Genomic DNA, 26,314 nt, shown 5'->3' with positions numbered 1-26,314 from the left:
AGAAAAGAAAATGCACGTGAAGGGGCCAGTAAGTGGTACATACCCAATAAGTAGCAGCTCATATCATTACGATGGATGCTGTGGACACCAAAGAGGTGAGGCTGAGTCTTGTGATGGTCGAGGCAACACACCAGGGCTGTGGTAAGGAGCCCTGGGGGATAGAGACCCCAATTTCTCTGTGGCCCCCAACCCTCTGGACAATCCAGAGAGACCCCAGTCATACCGAACATGAACTTCCCACCAGCCAGCCCTGAGATGTGTGGGTACCTGGCAGGTGACCCTGGGCAAACTCTTCTCAGTCTGTACCATGCGGATTTATAGCAACCTCGACACTTCCCCCTGAATCTTTGAGAAAGAGAAGCCCTACTTGGCCTGTAGCCTTCCTGGTAAATTCTAAGACAGCCACGGCTATAGGATGTCTCAACACTGGTCATCTCATCTAACCGTGGAGATGTCTGACCTGCAGAAGGATAATCTAGTTCCCTCTGCTGAACCACTTCTCTGATCCTCAAGTTAATAATTAACAGTAATTTAATAACGAGAGCAGACATCCCTAATTTCAGCAAGTGGTGGAAGAACCAAAACAATGCTTATGTTTCAGAGGGTCTTACAAATTCTAAAGTCCATTCTTACAAATTCTGAAGTCCTATAAAACTGTCAGTGTATTACGATCACCTCCACGGGGACCGTCCTCTGGCCATTGATCATACCAACTTCTCATTAAAAAGCCCCGGTGCTCGCTACATCCCACTGCTGTTGGCCCGTGTTCTTTGGTAGTTACTTTGCCCCGTCTCTCTGATGAGTCCATGAGGCCTGATGGGCAGAAGCTGTCTCAATCCCGTGCACATCCTTAGCACCTCCTGGGAAGGCTACCAGCTTAATTGGTGTTAATGAGCGTCTGTGGCGCGGATGGGCATTGAGAGCAGCAGTGCTGCTGTGAAGAGCTCTAAACAGGGTGAGACTACTTTCCTTGTGGGGTTATTCTGAAGGTTAAATGAGGTACATCAAGCACAGTCTCTGGCCCAGAGGAGGCCAGCACTTGTTCCAATTCTCTTGAAGACTAGCCTGGAAAAATGCAGAGAATTGAATTTCACTCCTGGAAGAAACCTTAAATCTAATCTCTTTATTTTACAGAATAAAAAACTAAAATGCAGAAAAGTGAAAGGACCCACCCAAGTGCCCACAGCCAGTTGCTTTCATTACTGAGATAGCCGTCAATGAATGGGTGACGGGCACTGAGGGGGGCACTTGAGGGGATGAGCACTGGGTGTTATTCTGTATGTTGGCAAATTGAACACCAATAAAAAATAAATTTATTAGAAAAAAAAAGGTCTCTAGACAGTCTCCCCTGCTTCCCGCGGCTCTCTGCCTGGCTGGTGGATGGGGCTCCGTGACGGCAGGTATTAGCTTTCCCTGTGGTCACCGTCACGTCACCAGCAACCACATCTTCCAAGATACGAAGGCAGCTCAAGGAGAACAATTCTGGGGGCCCTCTGGGTATCCCTCCTGAGTCTCCCCTGAAGTGACCCAACTTGGGTACTCGCACCTCTCCCATCCCTGTCCTCGGCAGAGATGTACACATGCCATCGCCACCCAGCCACCCTGGCCACCGCTGTTCTCGTTCGGCCTGTCTTTACAAGGTTGCTCGGTGCCTGACACTTGCTTTCCCCTGGATATTGGTGAGGCCGTGCGCACCGCGGGTTACATGCTCGTGGATGGTGCACAACATGCAGGGCACCTGCTAGGTTTCTTTATGGGCTGCTGCTGCCTGAGACCATGTTTTTGGAAGGTTTCCTGTCCCTTTCTTCTCTAGGAACCTGAGGCGAGGACTGAGCCTCTGGACTTGTGGCTCAGCAGCCTGATGGGCGCAGTGGTGGAGACAAGAGCAGAGGCCAATAATCCACGGCCAGGGCTTCTCTGCTCCGCAAAGACGGCAGGAGAGCTGCTGGCCAGAGGAGGATGGATGGGCTTGGGGACCCGCTCACCCCCAGCCGTCTATGGATAACTCTGACCAAGAGACCCACCTGTGGGTGGTGGGGGGGGAGGGAGGAGAGGAGGGACCCACCCACCAGAGAAGGTGGCTGTTAGGAGCATCACTAAGGAAATGCCTCTGGCTGGAGCTGCCACCCTGGCTTCCAATCCTGAGAATTTCTGAGGCAGAACATAAACACTTCAGTCTTATCTCGGGACTCCTGGGACACAGATGAGCTAAGTTTTCTGAGCCCGTCATGGCAAACAACATAATGTCGCTAATCAAACTTCCTGTGCGCCCACCCAATTTGATAAATCAGCCTTTTGATGCACTAAGTGAAGATGAATTAGGAGTAATGAGGCTGTGACAGCTCCCTGAGGCTCAGGTTGACGGGGAGCTGTGATGACTGAGGCGGTGGGGGTGGGGGGGGAGCTCTTCGCAGGGATCAGCTTGAGCTGCCAGCTTTGTGCAAATAACCCGCCGATGCCAAGGCACCTCGGCTCCCCCACACACACACAAATCCTGTGCTCTCACACACACAGTCACCATCCGAGAAGTGCAAGCTGGTGCGTCTGAGAAACAGAGTTTGCTACCTTCCTACAAGGAGTTACACGCCATAAGCCCCAAGCCAGCAGCTATTTGGGGCTGATTAGAAACTGGAATCAAGAGAGAGAGAGAGAGAGAGAGAGGGAGAGAGGGAGAGATGGAGAGAGGAAGGAAGGAAGGAAGGAAGGAAGGAAGGAAGGAAGGAAGGAAGGAAGGAGGGAGGGAGGGAGGGAGGGAGGGAGGGAAGGAAGGAAGGAAGGAAGGAAGGAAGGAAGGAAGGAAGGAAGGAAGGAAGGAAGGAAACCTAGAATCGATTCATTTTGTTGCATGGGGGAAAGAGGGGCTGACGAGGCAGGCTGGTAAAATCCTTACTGGCAAGGCTGCCTGCCACTTTGCCAAGGTCCCCACCAGCCCAGGCACAGAGACACAGCACTGGTTAACAGATTCCTTCCTTCCTCCCAAGTTGTAACTGGCAGTCTGTGGGCCACACGGAGCTTGCAGATTCGTTTTCATTGGGCTCATAGAGCATAGTTGGAAAAATTGCAGTTTATTGCCACTATTTAAAATTTGGAGATCTTATATCAAAATAGATCTCTAGCTTCTCTTATAAAAAGAATCACAAGGCTTGGGAAATAGTGGGTTGGCATTCGTGCAAAGCAACACCAGGCTGGGGTCAAGTAGAGGCAGCCCCCCTTTACACGGGGCGCACACGGAGTGAAGAAGGCAGAGGCCCTCCCCAATCAGAGGGAGGCCCAACTCATGGGGAAGGGGCTGTGTCTGTAATCCAAGAATGGAAGAAAAGGAAGGAGAAGGAGCCCCATCTCCACCCTAAGCATCCCACTCCCTTCGTTCTCCCGGGGTGCCCCAGGATGCAAGGGGCAAAGCCCCAAGCCTTTGGCAGAGGCCCCTTCCTCCTGTCACCACGTCCCGCCCCAGTCAGCTGGGGCCCAGTGCCTTCAAGTTTGCCACAGCCCCCACTGATCCTTATAGCCCTGCACTCAGCTGGTTTCACTCAGTGTACACTGACTGCCAGGCCCCAGAATATATTTAAGCTTGAGTCCCCTGTTTTGTAACAGTATCCAGGGTAACAGAGCTGCTAATATATTGCTGAACTACAAAGGCTGTGTCTGAACAATGCTCTAATATCCTCTTACTTGAGCCTCACCATCAAGGCTGGTGATGGCAGGAAGATGGGCACTCTGGAGGCTGGGGAGGTTTCTGGAAACACACAGGTAACTTTTGAGCAGAGCAGAGTTGTTTCTAACCCTCCCCAGCCCTGCCTGGAGACTTCAGCCCTCCCTCGGGAGGCCCCTGTCCTACTGTTTCTGAAACACAGTCTCCCTTGGGCTCCTTTCTGCCAGCTGATGTTCAAAGTGACACAGTAAAAACAAATATCTCTCCCCAAAGGTTGCCTTCGCTCTAGCCTTTCTATGATTGATCCTCTAATTATATTTGTCACCCAGGAAGTGCTAATCTCTTCAGCAACCGAAGTGTACACCACAGGTTGAAACAAAACATCCCATCTTCCTGGCATGAGATAAAGTGAGGTCTGGAGTTTTTTGCATGCACCAGCCTGAGAGGCAGGGCTCCTGGGGACCTGGGAGAGGTGGCCGGCTGCTCTTGGCTGCCTTCCTCACTCTGCAAGATGCCAGACTCCCTGCGGGAAGACCAACTCCCCACCCTTCCTCCTTCCTGGAACAAATATTCCAGGGTTTACTTGGTGGAGGGGAGGATCCTTGGGCCTCCCCTCCAGAACGGACGGTGATGACAATAAATAAGTGGACCCAGCTGCCTCTGGGTCTTTCAGCTTCCATTTAAGAGAACAAGATCTTGAGTTCTTTGAGTGGATGATGCTCCGTGGTCTCTGCCTCTTCCAAATCCCTTACTCACTTATGATCACTGAGGCCACCTCCTCCAAGAAGTCTTCCATGATTTTCTCCTCAATCTCACAGCACACAATTTGCACTTGGTGCTTCTCATTTGTCTATCTCTTCCCCTCCCCTGTGCTCTCGTAAGGCAAGGTCTGCGCCTTATTCTTCTTTTGCTCCTACAGCACCTAGTACTTGCCAGGCATTGTGTGGGAGCTTAACAAATGACAGCGAGGTGGAGATGAAAGATCACGCACTTTAAAAGCTCTCCGATGTCCTCCACTGCTGGAACATAGAATTAGCCATCATTCTCCAGTTGCCTTCTCAGGAAGGAGCACTGCTGATGGCCACGGCACAAGCCTGCTCGCTCTAGGGAGACCCGGAGAGCTGTGTGCCCACCAGGCAGTTACATCTGTTGCTAGACCTGCTCATGCTAGCTGTTCTTCTAATTGCCATTCATCTAGTTCACCATTTCATAAACAAAGAAATATGAATTCAAAATCAAAATAGCGATTGCATAGTGACTAAGTGGGATGCATTGCGGAAAGCTTTTCATAAAGAAAATTCACTGCAGCACCTGGGTTGCTCAGTGGTTGAGCATCTGCCTTTGGCTCAGGTCATGATCCCAGGATCCTGGGATCCAGTTCCACATCGGGCTCCCTGTAGGGAGCCTGCTCCTCCCTCTGCCTGTTTCTGCCTCTCTCTCTCTCTCTCAGAAATAAATAAAATCTTTAAAACAAAAAAAGAAAAATTACTAAAAAAAATTAAAAATCCTGCCTAGTTCTGTGAATGAGATAATTCTAAAAAGTCTGAAAATCTAGGAGTCTACATTTGTATTGTTTTATAAGTTTCAATATCTGCTTTGCTTTCTAAAAGTGAAAATACTAGAGGTTGTAGATAAACATTATGGCAACACTTATACAAATAAATGGGGCCAGGCTCCCAGCAGTAGACTCTACTCAAAGAAAAGACCCAAGATATCCCCAAAAAGTTCGGTTAATGGAAGCACATGAATGTTCCAAGGAAGTAAAATGCTTGAAGTATCATTTTTAAAATGAATCCTCTCATTATGAATTACTTCAACTGGTCACTCAACCGTGATGGACAAGAGGGCCTCCACTCTGTTGCATGGCCAGTATGTTAGCTTTGTCTCTTTTTATTTTTTTAAAGATTTTATTTATTTATTCATGAGAGAGGAAGAGACACAGGCAGAGGGAGAAACAGGCTCCCTGTGGGAAGCCTGATGCTGGACTCGATCCGAGGACCCTGGGATCACACCCTGAGCCAAAGGCAGATGCTCAACCACTGAGCCACCCAGGCTCCCCCTGTCTGTCTCTTTTTAGTCTTCCTACCAGGAGAACTATGTGGCTTCTGAGAAAATGATATGTCCAAGTCATCCATAACCTACATGGCTGTGCGTTGCACTCCAGGGGCCACCTGTGAGTGAGGGCTGATGGGTATCGCTCCCTCATTCAGCATGCTTGCCGAGCCCCTTCCCTTTACAGTGCCGATCGGGGACTGGGGATGCGGTGTCAAACCAGGGGCACCCCATCGTTCCTGGGCAGTCCACTAGCTCAATGGAGCAACAGGCCCTACAGCCGAGGCTCAGATGTGAGCACAAGCTGGACGGTGTGAGTCAGAAAGAGGACACACTTTTGCAGAGAGGAGGTGACAGCGGAAATGTGACACACTAAACAAATGAATGGCCTGCCACTCTTGTAGCTCAATGGGATCTTTCATCCCACTGGGCAGAATTTTTGGCAGAAGCAAAGGCTCTGGCAGTCAAGAGAAATGTAAGCAAGTGGAAATGCTTGAAAGCAAGGCTGTACAGCCCTGTGCTGCTCACTCCACCACAAATGTTTAAAACAGGTGTCACGCGTTCTACAAATGCCTGCCCAGTAGTCTTCCAAAGTCTCTAGGTCCTGAAAGACAAGGAAAGACTCTGGAAGTGTCCCAGACTGGAGGAGACCAAGGACACAGGACAACTAAACACAACACAGGATCCTAGATCCTGGACTCTAAAAAGGGCATTAACAGAAGAATTGCCAAAATCAATCTTGCTCTTTAGTTAATAGCACTGGAGCAATGCTACTTTCTAAGTTTTGACAGCTGTACTCTGGCTAGCTAAGATGTTAGCTCCGGGGTTGGGGGGTGAGTGGGGGGAGCCTAAGTGAAGGGCAGGCAGGACTCGCTGAACTATTTCGGCACATCTTCGGTAGGTCTAAAATTATCTCCAACGAACATAGGCATCCAGTACGGTCAGGTGGGAGGCACCTCTGGTACACAGGTGCCTGAAGGGGCTGGGCCACGGCTCCCTTCTGCAGGTGACAATGCTGGAACTCCTCCTCCCAGGCAAAAAGGAGGCTCCCCTGGCCACTCATCCAGGAATAGAGCATAGATAGAGCATCAGGTATGTGTCAAGCTTCTGGTGCAAGAGGCAGGAGGTGCAGGGGGAGTAGAGGCGGGTTAATATCTGGCCATTGATTAGTGTTTTGTCCTGGTCATTTTAGCCACCCCCTCTGTCCAGAGAACAGTGACCCTCCTTATGTAGGTGTCCTCCTTAATTCTCACAGCATCCCCATTTCTCTGAGAGCTAGAGAGGGGCCCAGCTCGTAGGCGGCAGAAGCAGGACTCCAACCACCGGCAGCCTGCCAGCCATGGCTCTGGTGCATTTCTAGGGGCTGAGTCTGTGAGTTCCCGTGAGCCGCCCACTGTCCAGGTCCAGCGGGTTTTCCTCTCCATCTGACCTGCTCTCCTCCTCCCGTGGCTGCCTGGCAGTCCTTGGGGGTCTGCATCAGCCCTGCTGGGACATGCAGACGCCGCTTCATGCCCAGGGACCAAGGGCAAGGTCTTGGGCTCCACCTGCCCACTCCCCGCTTTCTGGGGTCCTTGCTGACGGATCTGACTGCAGTCCCTAGAGCTGTTCCCTGAGCCTGTGGTTGGTGGATCCCACCCCTAACTACCCAGGTATCCTCACCATCCAAGTTTCTCTTACAGTCATTTCTGCTGAGAAGACCAGTCTCCACCCGCCTGGCACAGAGGGTCAGACACAGGGCTGCTGCTGGTGCTAGAGAAAACTGTTCTTACTTACAGCCGGTAACAATAACAAAACCAGTAATAGTAACAGTAACAGCAGCTACTGCTTATTGGCCATTCACTGGACACTGCTGTACACTTACATGCACCTTTTTGCTAATTCTTAAAACAACTGTAAAAGGTAAATATTACATGAGTAATATTACAATGAGTTGTCACTGCAGATGGAGCAGGTGAGGCTTCATGGGCAGTAGGCACAGTGGCCATGAAGCCTGGGTGTGCCCCCTTTCGCACGGAGCTGTGAAGCCCCCAAATGCACGACACCTTCAGAGATTTTACCTGCACCACTGCCAAGCCTCACAAGGGTACAGTGACCCCATTGTACAATGCAGGTTGATGCAAGGCCTTGTGAAAACAGGGAAGAACCTGACCCACGTATCATGCTAATGCGTGCAGACACTGTGCTAACTGTCCTGGAATAAAGGGCCACCTGTTCCCACCTGTAATTCTGCTGAAGACTCTGTGACCACACAACTAGTTGATGGCAGATCTGGGGCTCACACTCAGGCCTCTCTGGCTTTGCAAAGCCCTCGATTTCTGCCTCCTCCAAAGGCAGGAGCTGCTGGCCTCACCCACTGGTAATGCACCATCGGTCCGGAAGAAGCCCTGCCGAGATGTGGAACTGTGCTGGTACCACTGGGGAACTGGGTGTCTGTGGCAATGACAATGACTCTGTCACCCCAGGCAAGCCATTCTCTCCATGTTTCCAAAGTGGAAGTTCAAAGGGAACCGTGCACACTTCCCCATCTGCCTGCCTGCCTGCCTGCCTGCTCTGGCTGGTGTAACAGAAGCCCTAACTGGCCACCTCTGCTCTCCACTGTAGCCTGGACTTGAGCAGGCCTAGGTCTGGCCCAGGAAGTCGAGGCACAGATGCTGAGCAAGGCGGCTCTGGGGAAGAGCCCTCGGGGCACATGCAAATGCACCCTGCAGCATTTCACAGCCCCTGGAAGTCCAAACCTGTCCCAGTCCTGCTCCACCCTCCAAGGACAACAGCCCCTACAAACCTGGGGCCTGGGCCAGGGCCTGAGCCGGGGCCTGAGCCGGGGCCTCAGCTGAGGTAGGAGACCCACTCGCACGGCCGTGTTCTGCTCCCCACTGTCCCCGCCGCTGCCACGCTGGCAGTCACGCAGGCTCTGTGATGCTGTTTTTTAAAATCATAAAATCCTCTCCCACTCCTGCGCTTTCGGGGGCCTGCGCCCTCGGGTTGCCTATCGAATTCGTGACTTCTGGCACATTCACCGCTGCACAGAATGCCTGGTGTGGGGGGATGGAAGTGGCTGTGAGAACAAGAGAAAGGAAACTTTACCACTTCTCCAGGCTTCCCTTCCACCCTCTGAGGAAAAAAAAAAAAAAAGCAAAGAAAAGACAGCTCACCTTGTTCCGGGCACTCAGAGCTCATGAGCCTGGCAGCCGGGAAAGTTACCGTTCACCTTGCTTCCAAGCAAGGGCATGTGGGCTCCGAGGGCAATGGGGACAAAGGCAGAGCCCTTGGGGTTGAGTGTGACCCACACCAAGATGCACAGACACAGAGGCGTGTGGAGGAAAAGCTCTGGCCCAGCCCTGCCCCACATTCACAGCTGTGTGACCTCGAGCAAATCACTTGCCACCTCTGGGCCCTGGTTTCCTCCTCTGATGAGTACATGTGGCTCAGGGACCACCAAGGCTTTGCTCTCCCACACTGATGATGCACTCTGCAGCCTGGCCCATGCTGGGGGGCCAGTGGAGGAAGGAGGGTGCTCGGAGCACTCAGGGAATCCTCCCCTGTCAGCCTGGGGACAATTGTCTGCTATGGCCACTGCATCTTAGAGCAGGTGTCTATGGTCATGACAAGGGTAAGACCCCATAAAAGGATCCTGAGGCGTCTCTAGAGGTGGGGCCTAGCAGCAGAGTACATGCTCAGAGGACCTTCAGGATGGGAAGTCATCGTCACTATGAGATGGAGCCAGGAGACACAGTTGGTGGGTGAGTCACCAGGGATAACGAGCTTTGAGACAGGAAGACGCAGACGTCTTCTGACACCCTCTCCAAGCCCTGATGAGCCCAGCGTGTGCACCTAACCCCCGAGGTAGCCCAGGGATCTGGCTTCAACTGGGGGTAGCTCAGCCTTGGAGGCACCTGGCTAGTGGCTGTGTTTCCAGCCCGCACTGCAGCCCAGAAGAGCTGAGGCTGGAGAGCGTGCCCCGTCCTCTGGGGGAACCCCTGGCTATTCTTGGAAACACAGGGACTCCTGGCACCCCCTCAGAGCTGCTCCCCACTCTAATAAGCCCAGGAGTCCCTGCCACAACATTTTCCCCTCAGAAGGAGTTGGTGTCTCTGTAATTGCAACGTGATGCTCTCTTGGCAGCAGCATTAATCACCCCGCAAGTCCCAGCCGCAGCCAAGAGAGAAGGAACCGGGTGGTGGTGTGGGGGGGTGAGGCAGGCAGAACCAGAGGGGCCTGGTGTTGCTAACTGTCCTTACCCATGGGCAAGGGTAAAGCCACCTGCCCTGTGCCTTCCTCGAGCCTAGTCATGCTTCCCGAGAGACCTGGGCTCAGACCACATTCGGGTTCTCCCGACGTGGGGAGGGCTGACCAAAGGCCAAGTAGCTGTCCCTGGCCACTGCAGAGGAGTTGTGCCCAGCTTGGCCTGCGTCATGAGACAGGCCCACCGGCCTGGAACCCAGGCTCCTCTCCTCCCACCCTCCTCTCTGCCCTTCCTGACCAGTCTGCACCTGCTTTCCAAGCCCACCTCCCAAAGCCACAGCTTTAGGCTCCCGTCACGGCCTTGCTCAGGACTCCCTTCAATGACTTCCTGAAGGATAAAGTCTAGGCTCATTGCCCCTTATCATCAACCTTCCTAAATTACCCCCGCTGCTCTTTGATGGAGAGCCTACACTCTAGCTAGAGCTGATCGGTCCTGTGGCTTCCCCTACCCCCACCTTTTCACTTGGCTCATCCTCTCTCTTCCCTCATCTTTGAATGTCACCATTTCCCCACCTGCCCTCATTCCCAGCTGTCCAAATCCTACTGACCCTTCATGGGGCAAAGCCTACCTCCTAGAAGAAGCCTCCCCTGACTGCAGGAGCTCCTGGGACCTCTTCCCTCAGCACTACCAGAGTTTGACAAGATGACATCCGTAACTAGTTTTCATTATAGAGCTGAGGAGCGTTGGAGGTCTCAGGGGCAGGTGGACAGATGAGACAGGAAATGTTTCATGTTCATTGGGTGTGGGCATTGGTGCTCTGCAAACGAGCTGTGCACTGCAGGTGTCCCTCCCAGAGGCACAGATCAGTGGGCCAAAGCTGGGTTTTCAAAAGCATAACGTTTCTCCCAATGAGCACACACCCATAATGAGTGCTCAGTGAAACTGGCCACATGAATAAATGCCATGCTAGCAGGGCGACACTGGGACACGGAGCTGCTCCCAGATGCTGCACCACGATGGTGTCGGCAGCAGGGAGCTACCCAGAGGCTAGGTGGAGATTTTAAGCTGGGGCAGGAGCTGAAGAAAAGACAGAACTAGCCTTAATGTCTGGCAAGTGAATATGCTCCCAGAGGCAGCTGGGGTCTTCCAAAACCTGAAGCCAGAGAGACTACGAGAGAAGTGAAAAGTCACCCCCACAGTCAGAGTGAGGTGGCTGAGAGCCCAGGAGGAAGCTGGCATCAGTATTGGCAAGCAGAGACCCAGCCATTCCCAGAGCTCCCGCTCAGGCTGGCACCTGCCCTGCTGGTTGCACTTTTCATACTCACAGTTAGTGAACGGCTCACATTTTCATGTGCGTATCTATCCCCAGCATCGAGCACCACCCCTGGCACCTGGGGGCACTCTCAATAAATGCAGTGCTTGTGGGTGATGGAGTGGGTGGGGCTGGGAAACTGGGGAGAACATGTCCCAGTTACAGGAGGCCCTCGGTCTATTGTTGCCATAAGAGAATGTTCCAGAATTTCCAGTGTTTCAAAACAAGACTAAAATCTGAACTTTAATTTGAAGTCCCCTTTAAAATGTGGGCAACTAAGGCGTCACTATTTGAGCCAAAGCACTTCAGTGGGTCAGACCCAGCTTGCCTCCTGTACTCACATCATCTAAGACACCAAAGTTAAACAAAGGGCCACCGTTTCAGGACATGTTGCAGTTTTCAAAGGGCTCACAACAGCCTTCTGACCAAGCAGGATGGGGCTGTTACTCTCTAAGAGTTGAAAAACCAGGCCCAGAGAAGCTTATTAATTTTCCCAAGGTCACTCAGCTAGTTAGCAGCCAAGGCAGGATCAGAACTCACATCTCAACACTTTCTCACAGGCTCTTTCCCCACTTCCCACCTTCCTCCAGACCCTAGTGGACAGCAGAGTCAAAGTGGCAGTTAGAACAGCCTGACACACAGAGACTTTGGCATCAACTAGGTGTCCCTAGAAGAGAAATAGACAAGCATCCCCTAGATTGCTCCTTTATCTGCACAAATGGAAGAGTTGTTCTGGGTGGGTGACTTCAAGAAGTCTCGCTTGAATGGAGAGTCATAGCCCCTCAATCAATTCTAAGACTCAAGCCAATTTACAGACTGAGAGGCCTTGAAGGAAGGGGAGGCTGTGTCCCCTTGAGGAAGAACTCTGCCACCCGGCCAGATCTGTATACTCTTCATCTTTCTCCCAGCCTTCCCCAAAAGGATCAACAGCCTTTTACCAGGATGACTCTGCACTGGAGATGGGAAATAATCAGAGTTTTCAGGGATTAGCAGACACTGGCTCTGAACTGACATGATTCCAGAGGCCCCACGACATCACTGTAGCCCCCACCAGAGCTAGCCGAGGCCTGTGGAGGTCAGGTGGCCAATGGGGTTTTGAGCTGATGTCCTTATCACAGTGGGTCCAATGGGTCCCTGAACCCCTCCAGCTCTGGAATGCATAATTGGACCAGGCATCCTCAGAAACTGGCAAAAAACCCCTAGCACAGGACCAGCTGGATTCCTTTGAGCTGTTAAGAAAATATATCCAGGGACACCTGGGTGGCTCAGTGGTTGAGCGTCTGCCTTTGGCCCAGGGCATGATCCCGGGGTCCCGGGATCGAGTCCCACATCAGGTTCCCTGCATGGAGCCTGCTTCTCCCTCTGCCTGTGTCTCTGCCTCTCTCTGTGTGTCTCTCATGAATAAATTTTAAAAATCTTAAAAAAAAAAGAAAATATATCCAAAACCTGTAAATAAAGCACAAAGCCACCTAAGGCTCATCTGACTCTCTAGGGGAGAGAGCTTTATTTACTGTTTACTATCCTTAAGGGACCCAGCCCTGTGAGAGACGCTGCAGAGAGAAAATTGATAATACACAAGGACTTCCATCCCGTAGGGAAGATAATCCCAAACTTTATGACTTCATTGCCCTGTAAGACATTAATAAGCTTTGTATCAAGTTCAGCAATCTTACCCTAGCTGCTTTCTTTCTTTCACTGATATCTATCAATTTCTCGTATCCTCTTTTGAACCTACTTTGTCATCTCTCTGGTTCCCTCACTAATGACTTCAATAAATCTTTGACATGTAATAGTTTGAGAAAGATGTTTTTAACCTTTTGAAAATTATTACTTTAACAGTGTACATGACTCAAAAAATAAACCTTCACTGGGAAATTTAGCAGTGAGTGTTGGTGGGGGCGGGGGGTCAAGAGGCCAAGTGAACCCCGCTGGCTCCTGGCTTCTCCCCATACCCAGCTCCCCTCCAGACCAGCACACTTGGCTCCTGCCCACCCCACCCGGAGGTCAGCCTACACCCTTCCTCCTCTAATGGTGATTCACGGCTTCAGGCTTGGCTGCTGGGGCTGCGCCACTGTCCTCCGTGTGAGGCAGCTGACTCCAGACTATACGTGGGAGACGGGCACTTTCCAAGTAATAGGAAGCTTGACTCCAGGAGTCAGAGAGGAAGACCATGGGAAATGCCAGTGCCAGCCGGGCAGCCTAAAGGCCAGTGGATCTTTTTTTTTTTTTTTTTTTTTAAGGCCAGTGGATCTTTTAGGGAAATAACCACAAATAAACAGGAGATGCGATAGCAGCCGCCAAGCACCTCTCCTGTGGTCTCCACGAGATGAGGTGAGCTTGTCCAAAGGCCATTACTTGCTTTCTACGTTGGGGAGCAGAGGGCAAGGCCATTGGGGTGTGCGTGTGGTAGGGGTGTTGGAGGACAGGGTGGGGGGTGTGACATGTGCTGATCCAGGTCAACCCTGGTTCCCCAGAGTTCAACTCAAGCCACGCTTCTTCTGGGAGGCTCCCCTGACCACCTGGCATCCCAGTAGCTAGCTGCCCTTCTCTGCACAAGCCTTTGTTGTGTGTCCTACCTTGCTACATTATGCTACCTTTTGTATTGGGAATTAGGAGACCTGGGTCTTAATTCTGACTCTGTGTCCTATTAGCTGTGTGACTTTGGACATCACTGAAACTTCTTGTTCTCTCTCTAAAGCCAGTTTTCTCACCTATAAAATGTGAATAACAACCGCTTTCTCTACTTCATGGGACAGTAAGGATCAAGCCCTAGATTCACGTCCTGGCTCTGCACATATCAACAATAAGATATTGGGAAATCTACTTAATTGCTCTCCCTCATTCTACTCCTATTTGAAAGGGGAAAATGCTAATAACAGCACCTACCCCACTGAGTTGTTGCAAAAATGAAATGAGATAATGTGTTGAGTGATTAGTTTGATGCCGGAACAACAGAAGCCCTCAATAAATGCTAACTTTTAATTGAATATGCCTTAGGCTGTAGGATTCTCATCAAATGAGAAGTTTTATAATCACGATCAACTACTATGTTATTTTCTGAATATTTCAGATGTGTTACTTTTGCCTCCTCGGGTAGATATCAAGCTCATGACATCACTTCATAAATATTTACTGAATACCTTCCGAATGCTGGGCAGTGTGGACACCGAAATAAGTAGGACATGGTCATTATCTTCCCAGGAATCATAGCTCGGTGGGAGAGAGAGGTACAGAGGTGCTTAAAATGTCACACGACAGATCTAACAGCACATGAGAGGGTCACCTAATCAAGTTGGAGCCTCGAAAGGCAAACCCCTAGGTCACATGCTTTTAAAAAAATCCCCTCTCTGTTCTAGGTCCTTATACTCTGTTCCCAAGTCAGGGTTTTATGTATAGAAGCTCAATGTATATTTGTTGAATAAACATGGAAAACTGAGGAACCCTCCCTTTATTACCTAGGTCACCCAGAGTCCCTTTGGTGGGGCGAGGAGAGGAGGGGAGTAGCATCACTGAGAACCTGACGTATCTCCGATACCGGGCGGGACACCTTACATAGGGGCCCGTGATGTGCTAAAACCAGTTGTGTAGACCTCTCCTTCTGACTCTTTAGTCAACGTGGGGTTGGAAGCTTGAAATCAGCCCCAGTTGCAGTATTTATGCAATGAAGTTGGCAAATGCTACCAAACAGCATTATTTTGCCCTTGGATGTCTGGTTGTTAAAATATTTACTAGCACACAGCCATATGGATCTCTCACGATAATCTATTTTACTGATGAAGAAATGAGGGTTCAGAAAGGTTAAGCAATTTATTCCAAGTCACACCTAGAAGTTAGACTTAGGATTCAAATGCGTCTGACTCCAAAACCCTGGAGCTTCCCTCGGCTACCTATGGCTGCCCCTTGCCTGTCAGACCCTAGTGGCCTGGATCAGGAGCAGATTAGTGCATCCTCTGTACCTCATCCTGGCTGGAGGGGAAAGCAGAAAAGCTTCACTGTCCACTCAATCTCCTGGAAAAAAATCAGGACTCCTTGGATGCCAGGCCAACTTCTGTGGGAATCCCACCATATCTGCCCTGTTTATTAGCTGCTTGGGGTCCCCTTGTTCAGCTCCACCAAGAATGAATGAACCTATAGAAAGAGGCTCAACGTCACTAGTTATTAGAAACACAAATCAAGGGGCACCTGGGTGGCTCAGTGGGTTAAATATCTGCCTTCTCCCTCTCAGGTTGTTATCCCAGGATCTGGAATCGAGTCCAAAGTCGGGGCTCAGTGAGGATTCCGCTCTTCCCTCTCCTTCTGCCTGCTGCATTCCCCTGCCTGTGTGCACTCTCTCTCTTTCTCTGTCAAATAAATAAATAAAATCTTTAAAAAAAAAAAAAGAAATACAAATCAAAACCACAATGAGAGGGGCGCCTGGGTGGCTCAGTGTTTGAGTGTCTCTGCCTTCAGCTCAGGGTGTGATCCTGGAGTCCCGGGATCAAGTCCCACGTGGGGCTCCCTGCATGGAGCCTGCTTCTTCCTCTGCCTGTGTCTCTGCCTCTCTGTGTCTCTCATGAATAAATATATAAATAAAATCTTTATTAAGAAAACACAATGAGATATCACTTCACACCACAAGGATGGCCACTATTTTAAGAACAGAAAGTAGCAAGTGTTGATGAAGACTTGGAGAAATTGGAATCCTGTGCATCACTGGTGGGAACAGGAAAGGATGGAATAACTGTGGAAAAATATGGAAGTTCCTCACCAAATCAAAAATAGGACTGCCATATGATCCACCTGTCCAACTTCTGGGTTTATATCCAAAAGAATTAAAAGCAGATCTTGGGGTGCCAGGGTGACTCAGTGGTTGAGCGTCTGCCTTCGACTCGGGTGTGATCCCAGGGTCCTGGGATCAAGTCCTGCATCGGACTCCCCACAGGGACCCTGCTTCTCCCTCTGCCTGTGTCTCTGCCTCTCTCTGTGTCTCTCATGAATAAATAAATAAAATATTTAAAAAGAAATAAAAGCAGATCTCAGAGAAATTTGCACACTCATGCTCGTGGTAACATTATTCACAATAGCCAAGAGGTGGAAGCAACTCAGGTGTCCCATCAGTGGGTGAATAGATTTTTTTAAATGTGATCTATACATACAACGGAATATAATTCAGCCTTTAAAAGGAACGACATTCTGACACATGCTACAACATGGATGAACCTCGAGGACACTGTGTGAAATGAAATAAGCCAGTCACGAAAAGAAAAGCACTGTATGATTCATTTATATGAGGTGTATCAAGTGGTCAGACTCCCAGAAACAGGAAGTGGGATGGTGGCTGTCAGGGCTGGCGGCTCAAGGACGAGCGAGGAAGCGGGGAATTAGAGTTTAATCGGTATAGAGTTTCAGTGTCGCAAAAGGAGAAAGTTCTGGAGTGTGTCACACAACGAAGTGAATATACTTCACACTATCGAACTGTACACTTAAAAAATGGTTAAGATGAGGGAACACCCGGGTGGCTCAGTCGTTTGAGCGACCGACTCTTCATCTCCACTCCATCTCCACTCAGGTCTTGATCTCAGGGTCCTGAGTTCAGGCCCCACGTTGGGTACAAAAAATGGTAAATTTTATGTGATGTGTTTCTTACCACGATAAAAAAAAGAAAAGGAAATTATGCTGGCTCCACATAGAACTCACCTCCCACTCTTCAAGAAAAGAATGAACAAAGCACGGGGCTCACTGTGGGCCTCCATAGAAGCTGCTGGGCTGGGAGGCCGATCCCGTGTGATCCAACCAGGTGACCATCCTCCAAGAATCTTCCATGAGGAAACTGAGACCCATAAGATGTCAGTAACATGCACCAGCCTCCAGAGCTAATTAGGATGGGGGTAACTAGTTTTATAAGAATTCTAAAACTGAATGCACTCCTTTCCTCTAGATGCATTAGTACCTACTGTGGGCACTTTGCTAGGCCCTGGGGGGTGATCTAAACATAACATGCTCCTTCCTGCGAAGCTTACATGTGAGTGGGAGAGGTAGACAGTAGACAGGGAGCCGTGCAAAAGGTCAGAAAGAGCTGCTTTTGCATCCTGACTATGCCATTGCTTGGACCAGTCATTCCACCTCTGTGAGGCTCGACCGCGTCAGCAAAGTGGAGATAGAATCTCTTCCCTCAGTGGGTCTGGGTGATTGGAGGACCTGCAGGCGCCTGGGTGGCTCAGTGGGTTAAGCATCTGCCTTCAGTTCAGGTCATGAGGCCCTGAGATCGAGCCCTGCATGGGGCTCCCTGCTCAGCAGAGAGCCTGCTTCTCCATCTCCCTTTGCCTGCCTCTCCCACTCCCCCTGCTTGTGCGCTCTCTCTCTCTCTCTCTCTCTCTCTCTGACTCTCTATGTCAAATAAGTAAATAAAATCTGTGGAGGACCCATGCCTACCACAGTGGGCTGACCACAGTGGGTTGCCTTCTTTGGTGAACATTCATTCGATCATAAGAAGCCACCAGGCAACAGAAAGAAAGGGTGTTCTCACCAATAAAACCAACAACCCTGTGCTGTGTAACACATCTTGGTGGACTGGGTGTTTCTGTATGTTTCTAGGCAGGAAACTTAAGGGTGAATCCACAGGATTGAGAGTCCTTAAGGTTCCACTCAGTTGACAGTTCAACACCTCCTGCCCCTCTGCCAGGCTCAATAATTGAGTCCCCAGGGCCACTCTGGAGCTCCCACCATCACCAGCACCAGGACCACACCACCCAGGAAGTCCCTGGGACAAAAGCCCCATTTGCATCTGATGACAAGGGAGAAGAAGGAAGCTTGGAGTACTGACTTGCAATGAAATCACTTGCCAAGACTTGGATTTGTCTGCTTTTGCAGCTCCTGCCAGAGCTGCCTCTGAGCTCTTTCTGCACTGTAAAAGCCAGGCCCCTGAAACACTTAATTTGGGAATTAGGTACTGGCCCAGTGGCAGCTCTCCAGGTTGCTGGTTTGAGGCTGCTCCTGGTTCCTCCAAAAGTAGCAGTTCCAAGGGGCTGATGGGCTTTGTCACCTTGGGCCCACTCATTAGAGCCAGGGCCAATTACTGCCCTAGTCCTGGAAGGTGCACAGAACAGCAGCCTCTGCTTCTGGGGCTGCTCACGAGGCTAGGGTGTGTGGGCCAGGACCAAAGCCCTGGGCCCTCCCAGGCCTGGGAGTGGCAGCAGTGGGTGATAGTGAGGAACACGAGACTGCCTTGTAGGGATGACAAGGGCAGAACATGACTTTCTTAGCCTCCCCTTGGGACTCCCAGCTAGCTGGTGATATCACCCAGACCTGCAATTAGAAAAACAATCTCCCGAACCCATAGCTCAGCTAGTTAAATGGAGTTTAACCAGAGAATTTAGCCATTTTTATACATAAGCACACGTATCCTGGCAAAACACACACAGTGTTATTTTTTTTTAATTATAAAATGATTTTTCAGGCCGTGGATTTTGACACATGCTTCTCTCTCGGATTCCTTTATTCTGTGTCTTGACTGCCTTCTTCCTGCATGTGTAATCTCTGGCCACGTGGGCGACACAGAATGCCAGGTGTAGGCCTACAAATATCACCAGGAAGAAATGAGAAAAAGGTTGTGTTTACAGCTTCTTGATGTTTGTTAATACGGAAACACAGCCCTTTATGGTTTTTATCACCCTTGTGCCAGCACGCAGATTTATTGACTCCAAATGTGTCAGCCAAAATTAATGGACTAACTTATTTGAGAGGACACATATCAGTCATGATCTGCACACACATATACACACAAAACTGCTGGTCCATCACAACCTATGTTGTGTGTATACCACCACAAATTGGCACTGATGATTTGTGTGTGTGTGTGTCCACGTGCATATGAATTAGGATTCACTGAAGCCCCAACATTGTGAATAGCACTATAGACAATGTACATAGTCTCCAGTTTTTCCAAGTTCCAAATTTTTGGCATATACCTATTCCTTCACTCATGCATTCCCCCTACGGATATTCAGGATCTCCTGTGTACTTAAACACTAAGAACAGGAAGGTGCCCTAATTGACCTCACATGCTGGGGGCTGAGGGTTGGGGGGTGGGGTGGGGTGGGAAGAACAAAGGAGGAAGTCATTATAGCACATTGTGGCATGCACTGTGTTAAAAGCAAGACAGCAGGCCCCAATGGAGTCACTTACACTAAGCCCCACATCATGAAACCTAGACTTAGTTACAGTTTTGGCTTCTCCCAGAAATGGAATCTTAAACCCCTCAGTCAGAGATCACCTCATTAGCACTAGGGAGTACCTGGCTGATAGACCCTTGCCATCCCCTATAGGAAAGTGACCTGGCCACAACCAATCTGCTCTTTGCTAGTACTACATCCTTGTCCCACTCCCTTCTGCCTAGAAGTCTTTCATTGTGTACATCTCCTTGGAGCCCCTGTCTGTCTGCTAGATGGAATCCTGCCCCATTCATGAATCATTGAATAAAGTCAACAAGATCTTTAAAATATACTCAATGGCTCAGCTGGCTAAGCAACCAACTCTTGGTTTTGGCTCAAGTCATGATCTTAGGGTCATGAAATCAAACCCCACATTGGGCTGCATGCTCAGCTTGGAGTCTGCCTGAGATTCTCTCTCTCCCCCTCTCTCTGCCCCTCTCCCTGCTTGCATGTGCTTGCTTGCTCTCTCTCAATAAATAAACTCTTTCAAAAATTTTTAAAAATTAGGGGATCCCTGGGTGGCTCAGCGGTTTGGCGCCTGCCTTTGGCCCAGGGCGCGATTCTGGAGTCCCGGGATCAAGTCCTGCGTCAGGCTCCCAGCATGGAGCCTGCTTCTCCCTCCACCTGTGTCTCTGCCTCTCTCTCTCTCTATGTCTATCATAAATAAATAAATAAATCTTTTTAAAAATGTTTTAAAGATGAATCAGATGTACACAGTTGAATTTTGTCTCATTAAGACCTGTGATGAAAGTGCAGTCTACAAAGCAGGCCTGTGGGAGCGCTTCACGTGGCGCAGCAGCAGCCAAGGGGTAGTCATACCAGACACACCTGGCCTCAAACACCAGCTTTTGTTCTTGCCACTCCTGTGGCCTCAAGTACATTTTCCTAACATCTCTGGTCTTCAGCTTTCTCATCTGTAAAATGAGAATAATAATTCCTACCTTCTATGACTGTCCCAAGCATTGAAGATGATATGTATGAGGCACTAGGCATCGTCAGTATTTTAAAATGGTAGATATAATTCACTTGAGTAAATCAAATACCACTGTAGGCAAAAGCATCTGACTGTAAAATGAACACCTGAATAGATGTGTTTAAAAGCAATGTTTGTGACACTCAGAAGCAGTTCTGGGCGAAGAAGGTAGAATTAGAGAAGCAGTTGGTGGTTGTGGTTTGTCTACACTGAAAGGAGCCTCATCCAACCCAACCCCATATTATAGATATAGGAGCCAGAGGGCGGGAGACATTACATATCCCTAGACCCCCGGTTAGGCTTGACCAAACAGTGATCAGGCTCCTGTGAGTCCTCCTTTCCAGGAGACCTCATCCTGATGCCTTGCCCAGTTTGAGCAGGGATTCTGTGGAGTCAAAGAAAATCCTCTACCCCCGATTCCTGATCCCCTGGCTGCCTTCAGCAAGAATCCTATTAGGTTGGTTTAGCAAGAACTCCCCCTCCCCTTCATTTCTCCTCTTATACTTTTCCACCCACGAGCCCTCATTGTGCTCATTGGTTATAAACTCCAAGCTGTCTTTGCACACTCGCAGTTGAGACGGACCTCTCTCCCCATTGAGACAGTCTATCACAACAGTCCTGAGGGAAGTCTTCCTTACTGTTCTAACAACTGGCAGAGTCATGTTTTCCCCTTAACAAGGTGATGGAACTGAGGCTAGAACTCAAGACTCCTGACTCTCTAGGCCCCTAGAAAGGCCTGAGTGGGTCTAGTTTACTGAGGGGGAAAAAAACCAGCCCAGTAAATTGGCAGATGGCTAGATCTCCAAGAAACTGGGCAGGGGGCTCCAAGGAGCAGTGCCCAGGCTGGCAGGTATACACTGGACTCTGGCTCGGACTTCTATTTCTTGGCTTTTGGTGTCCATCTTACTTGGTTTTCCTGGGTGTCTGTGTCTGGTGGACTGAAACTCAGAGACTCTGCTTAGAGGCAGCTCAATGTAACGATCTTCATTCAGGATTATTGTGATAGACTATCCCAATGGGAGAGAGACATCTGTTCGACTCTGAGTGTGCAAAGATAGACCGGTGTTCCAGCTCATCTGAAGCAGCCCCAGCTGTTTGCTGAGGACCCTGCCACACCCAGCTGGCACTGGTGCCTCCCCTCCACCCAAGGCCGAGCCAGCCTCATGGAGCTTGTGAGATGCCACAGGCAGACATCCAAGTGGGAGGAAAGAGGTACTCTGTCTGGTGAAACAGGGAAGGTCAGGGGAGGAGAGCCCTGTGGGGACCCCCAACTGGGTGGCTTTCCCTGGGCCAAAGAGCACCTGGGCTGTGCCCCAAGCTGGGCTGTCTGCAGCTTCCCCCTAAGGAGATCCCCAAGCTACTAGCTTCCAGGAGCCCCCTGAGGACAGAGATTCTGAGGACAGAGTTCCTGGCTCCTTTTCCAGACCAAAGAATGTCTAGGGGCCCTCAGCCCCGGCCCCTCCTTGCTGCCAGCCTTTTGTGGGGGTATTTTCCCCAGCCCTCTGGAGCTCTGCTGCTCAGAAGAGGCACGTGGCTACTGCTGGCTCCCTGTGCTCCTGCCCTCCCCTTATCCCCTCTCCCCTACCAGGACCAAGGATTCCTGGGGCTATGGCATTGCCATGGAGACAGACTGGGGACATGCCACAGAGGGCAGACGGAAGCCAGAGAAACTGGAAGGACCTGGCAGGCCAGCTGCCCCAGGAGCCATACAGGCCCCGAGCCAAGCCCTATATTGAGTCTCTAATCCCCAAAGGTGGACTGAGAACAGATCCTTAAAAATCCTTCCCTGACCCCCCACCCCAACATGTCACAGTGAGGGGATTCACTTTTCTCTCAGGTCTTACATAATTACTGAACATCTGGAGGAAACCAGATCATTACTGACCAACATCCAGATTGGAAAGCCCCAAGAGGCAGGCTTTGGTGGGGTGCAGTCCCACTGGGGGATGCTACAGCAGTTCCAAGGATTGTCATACTGGCTTCTAAGGTGCCAGGAAGGTGAACTTATCACAAAAAGGTAAATCTGCAAGGCTCCAGGTTCCATGTTTGCAGATGTGTAATCCTTACAAAGGGCCCAGAAAGCTCCCTGGCACTATCATCATCTTCAAGTCCGTAAGGACTGGCCAGTTGGGCAAACCCAATGATGGGGCTCCCTGGGAGGCTCTGGCTTGTAATCCAGGGCACGTCTCCACTAGCCTCTGTCTGAGATCCCAGCTCTCCTTCTCTGCAGGGAACTCCCTCAGCTCCCTCCCTCCACCCCCAGCAAAGCTGAACCCAGGGGTTCCACCCCCACCACATCAGGGAGCTTCTGAGGACACACGCTGTCATGATCAAGCCCTGGCCAGATGCAGGGGTCGCTGACTTTATCCCCATTTGCTAGTGGAGAACAGGGACTCCCACGGCAGATGGGAGTAAAACAAGAGAAGGGCTTACTTTGTGGAAGGTGCACTGAGAAGGTGAAAAGACTTGGAATTTGGACCTGCTCTGTCCCTGGAGACACCTTGTAGACTACTCTTGGCCTGCTGGAGCCTCAATACACTCACTTCTGAAATGAGAGCATTAACACATAGGAGACATTGAGTAAATGCTCACAGGATGAATGTTGAGTGAACACTTCCAAATCCCTGAGTTCCTTAGGACGAGATACTTTGTATCTGCATCCAGTCACCGTCCTCCCAGTCCTGAGCCCAGGCCTACAGGGACCTCCGCTTTCTGGAACTCTGAAGGGATCCCCTTCTTCTCTCTTCCTCTGAACCCCCCTTAACCTTCCCCCTTACTGCCCACTGTTCCAGGAGGCCAGTGAATCCCAGTTAATCCCCAAGTCCCCATCATACTAATTGGTTTCTTTCTTGTCCTTACTTGCCGTCTAACCTGGGAGATGCAGCTTCAGCTAGGTGAGCGGCCAGCTGTCCCAGCGACAGGTGACTGGAAGGGAAACAGTCTTGCCTGGGAAGAGGCAAAGACTGTCTCCACGGACCAGGAACGAGCGAGTCAGGAAGCTCCCTACCATGGGCTGAACTGAGACCTCCCAAATTCATGTCCACCCAGAGCCTCAGATTCTGGCCTTTTTGGAAACAGGTTCCTAGCAAAGGCAGTACTAAGGTAACTACTTAAGGATCTCGATGGAATTCTATCAGGTTACGGGGGCCTTAAATCCAATAGCTGGTTCTGCACAGCAAAAGAAACAGTCCACAAAACTAAAAGACAACCTACAGAATGGGAGAAGATATTTGCAAATGACATGTCAGATAAAGGGCTAGTATCCAAGATCTACAAAGAACTTATTAAACTCAACAGCAAAGAAACAAACAATCCAATCATGAAATGGGCAAAAGACATGAACAGAAATCTCACAGAGGAAGACATCGACATGGCCAACATGCACATGAGAAAATGCTCTGCATCACTTGCCATCAGGGAAATACAAATCAAAACCACAATGAGATACCACCTCACACCAGTGAGAATGGGGAACATTAACAAGGCAGGAAACCACAAATGGTGGAGAGGATGCGGAGAAAGGGGAACCCTCTTACACTGTTGGTGGGAATGTGAACTGGTGCAGCCACTCTGGAAAACTGTGGAGGTTCCTCAAAGAGTTAAAAATAGACCTGCCCTACGACCCAGCAATTGCACTGCTGGGGATTTACCCCAAAGATACAGATGCAGTGAAACGCTGGGACACCTGCACCCCGATGTTTCTAGCAGCAATGTCCACAATAGCCAAACTGTGGAAGGAGCCTCAGTGTCCATCGAAAGATGAATGGATAAAGAAGATGTGGTCTATGTATACAATGGAATATTCCTCAGCCATTAGAAACGACAAATACTCACCATTTGCTTTGACGTGGATGGAGCTGGAGGGTATTATGCTGAGTGAAATAAGTCAATCAGAGAAGGACAAACATTATATGGTCTCATTCATTTGGGGAATATAAAAATTAGTGAAAGGGAATAAAGGGGAAAGGAGAGAAAATGAGTGGGAAATATCAGGAAGGGAGACAGAACATGAGAGACTCCTAACTCTGGGAAACGAACTAGGGGTGGTGGAAAGGGAGGTGGGCAGGGGGTGGGATGACTGGGTGATGGGCACTGAGGGGGGCACTTGGCGGGATGAGCACTGGGTGTTATGCTATACATTGGCAAATTGAACACCAATAAAAAAATTTTCTTAATTAAAAAATAAAAATAATTATTAAAAAAAATCCTATAGCTGGTATCCTTATGAGAAGAGGTGAGGACACAGAGACACACGAAGAGACATGGATGATGGAAGACGGGGCAGAGACTGGAGCCGGGGGACGCCAGGAACCCTGAGAAGGTAGAAGAGGCCTGGCAGAGCCAAGGGCCCTCAGAGGGAACACGGCCCTGTCCCCACCTTGATGTCAGACTTCCAGCCTCCAGAACTACGAGAGAACAACTTCCTGTTGAGATACCCCGTTTGGGATACTTTGTTACTGTGGAAATGATCACATTCCCCAGGCTCCCTGAGCCCTACCACGTTTAAGGGCAGGTGGCTGTGAGCTCTGCAGAGGGCTGCCCACCTTCTGTCTCCCTCTAGAGACCTTCTCCATGCGCTGGGGCCCAGAGAATCCACACAGGATCTGAACACTCAGAACAGCCATCCTACACCATGCACTTTTCTTATTTGGGAGCCAGGCAAAAGTGCTTACAACGAAAGGCAGTGGTCATTTGATTTCTCCAGGCTACTTGCTCAGTTTCCCCCCCAGTTCCTTCAGGACACGATGGACTCATTTTTGAGCAAATCTCAGCCTGCTCTGCAAGAGGACCATATTCATGTGTTCATTCGTACATATGTCCACACACGCAACAGTGGCTTATTGACAGCTTACTACCTGCCGAGCACGTGCTCAGTGCAGAACACCGGAACCACCCCTCCTTGCTGTCCAGTGCTAAGTTCTGGCTGGTGACCAAGGAGTCATCAGCCCACCCTATTCTGTTATAATCAATGACAATAACGTAGTGTTGAAAGGGCTTTTGCCCTTTGATACACTGAGTATCCACCTGCCTACAATCTGCTTCTCAGTGAGAAAGGAGAACGTTAAAGGCTCTGCTGCTCCATCCCTCAAAGCTGTGAGCCCCTCAAAATATGTAAGTACGGACTCGGTCCTGCGTTACATTCCACTCATCTGTTTTTCCCAGGAGTAGAGCTGAGTAGTAAGGGCCACCAAATCAGCCATCTAGGACCCAGAAATGGGAAGAAAGGACAAAGGGTAAAATTAAGAACCTTTGATAAGGCCACCAGAGGCCCAGCAGTGCAGAAGACGCCCTCTCCGGCTGTCAGGCTTGGCAAGGGGCACTGGCTTGGTGACGTGGGAAGTCAGCGGGACGTTGCTGGCAGGCCCACTGTCTCAGTGTGGTCTGCGGTGGAACAGCCAGGGGACTCGGGATGCACTGCTTACTTCTCTGTGCACAGATCTCTCATCCGCACACGAGGGGTTAGTCTGGGTCCCTAAGGGTCTTTGCAGCCTTGGCGTGCTGGGATCTCTCCAGTCTGCGTCAATTGCTGGAGAAACTTTCTAGCCTGACTTAATGCTACAGGGGCCTTCAAGGGTGAGCACAAGACAGTGCGTCCTCCTGTGTTATTACTGTGTAGGGGGGCGCAGGGCATTCCCCTGATCACACTCCCGCCATGTGCAGTGCAGTGGGCTGGTACCTGAGCCTGGGGAGGTAAGGGCTTCACTCCTCCCACGCGAGGAATTTCCTATCTAGTGGGAGAAAAGAGCAGTAAACGGGCAACTATAAATGTTATAATATGGCGTGTTAACTCTTACACGTCAGGGCACCTGGGTGGCTCACCTGGTTGAGCATCTACTTCAGCTCAGGTCATGATCTCAGAGTCCTAGGGTCAAGTCCCACGTTAGGCTCCCTGCTCAGCTTTCCCCTGCCCTCTGCCCCTCCACCTGCTTGTGTGCTCGCTGTCTCTCTCTCT

General features: G+C 50.2%; 1 protein-coding gene across 12 annotated transcripts in view; it reads right to left on the bottom strand.

The window, feature by feature from the left end:
- Positions 1-26,314, bottom strand: part of DRD2 (dopamine receptor D2) — a 63,566-nt gene that overhangs the window by 23,350 nt on the left and 13,902 nt on the right. Inside the window, exon 1 of one of the 12 annotated variants that reach the window (XM_072729785.1) lies at positions 44-2,641. The exons of the other annotated variants lie outside the window; for them this stretch is intronic. The gene's annotated coding sequence lies outside the window, so the exon portion shown is untranslated. Of the gene's footprint in view, positions 1-43; positions 2,642-26,314 lie in introns of those variants that run through there. 12 annotated transcript variants of the gene reach the window in all.

This window comes from Vulpes vulpes, chromosome 12, assembly GCF_048418805.1.
Source record: "Vulpes vulpes isolate BD-2025 chromosome 12, VulVul3, whole genome shotgun sequence".
Classification (NCBI taxonomy): Eukaryota; Metazoa; Chordata; class Mammalia; order Carnivora; family Canidae; genus Vulpes; species Vulpes vulpes.
The sequence above is the reverse complement of the archived record's forward strand: the minus strand, read 5'-3'. Positions and strand labels throughout refer to the sequence as shown.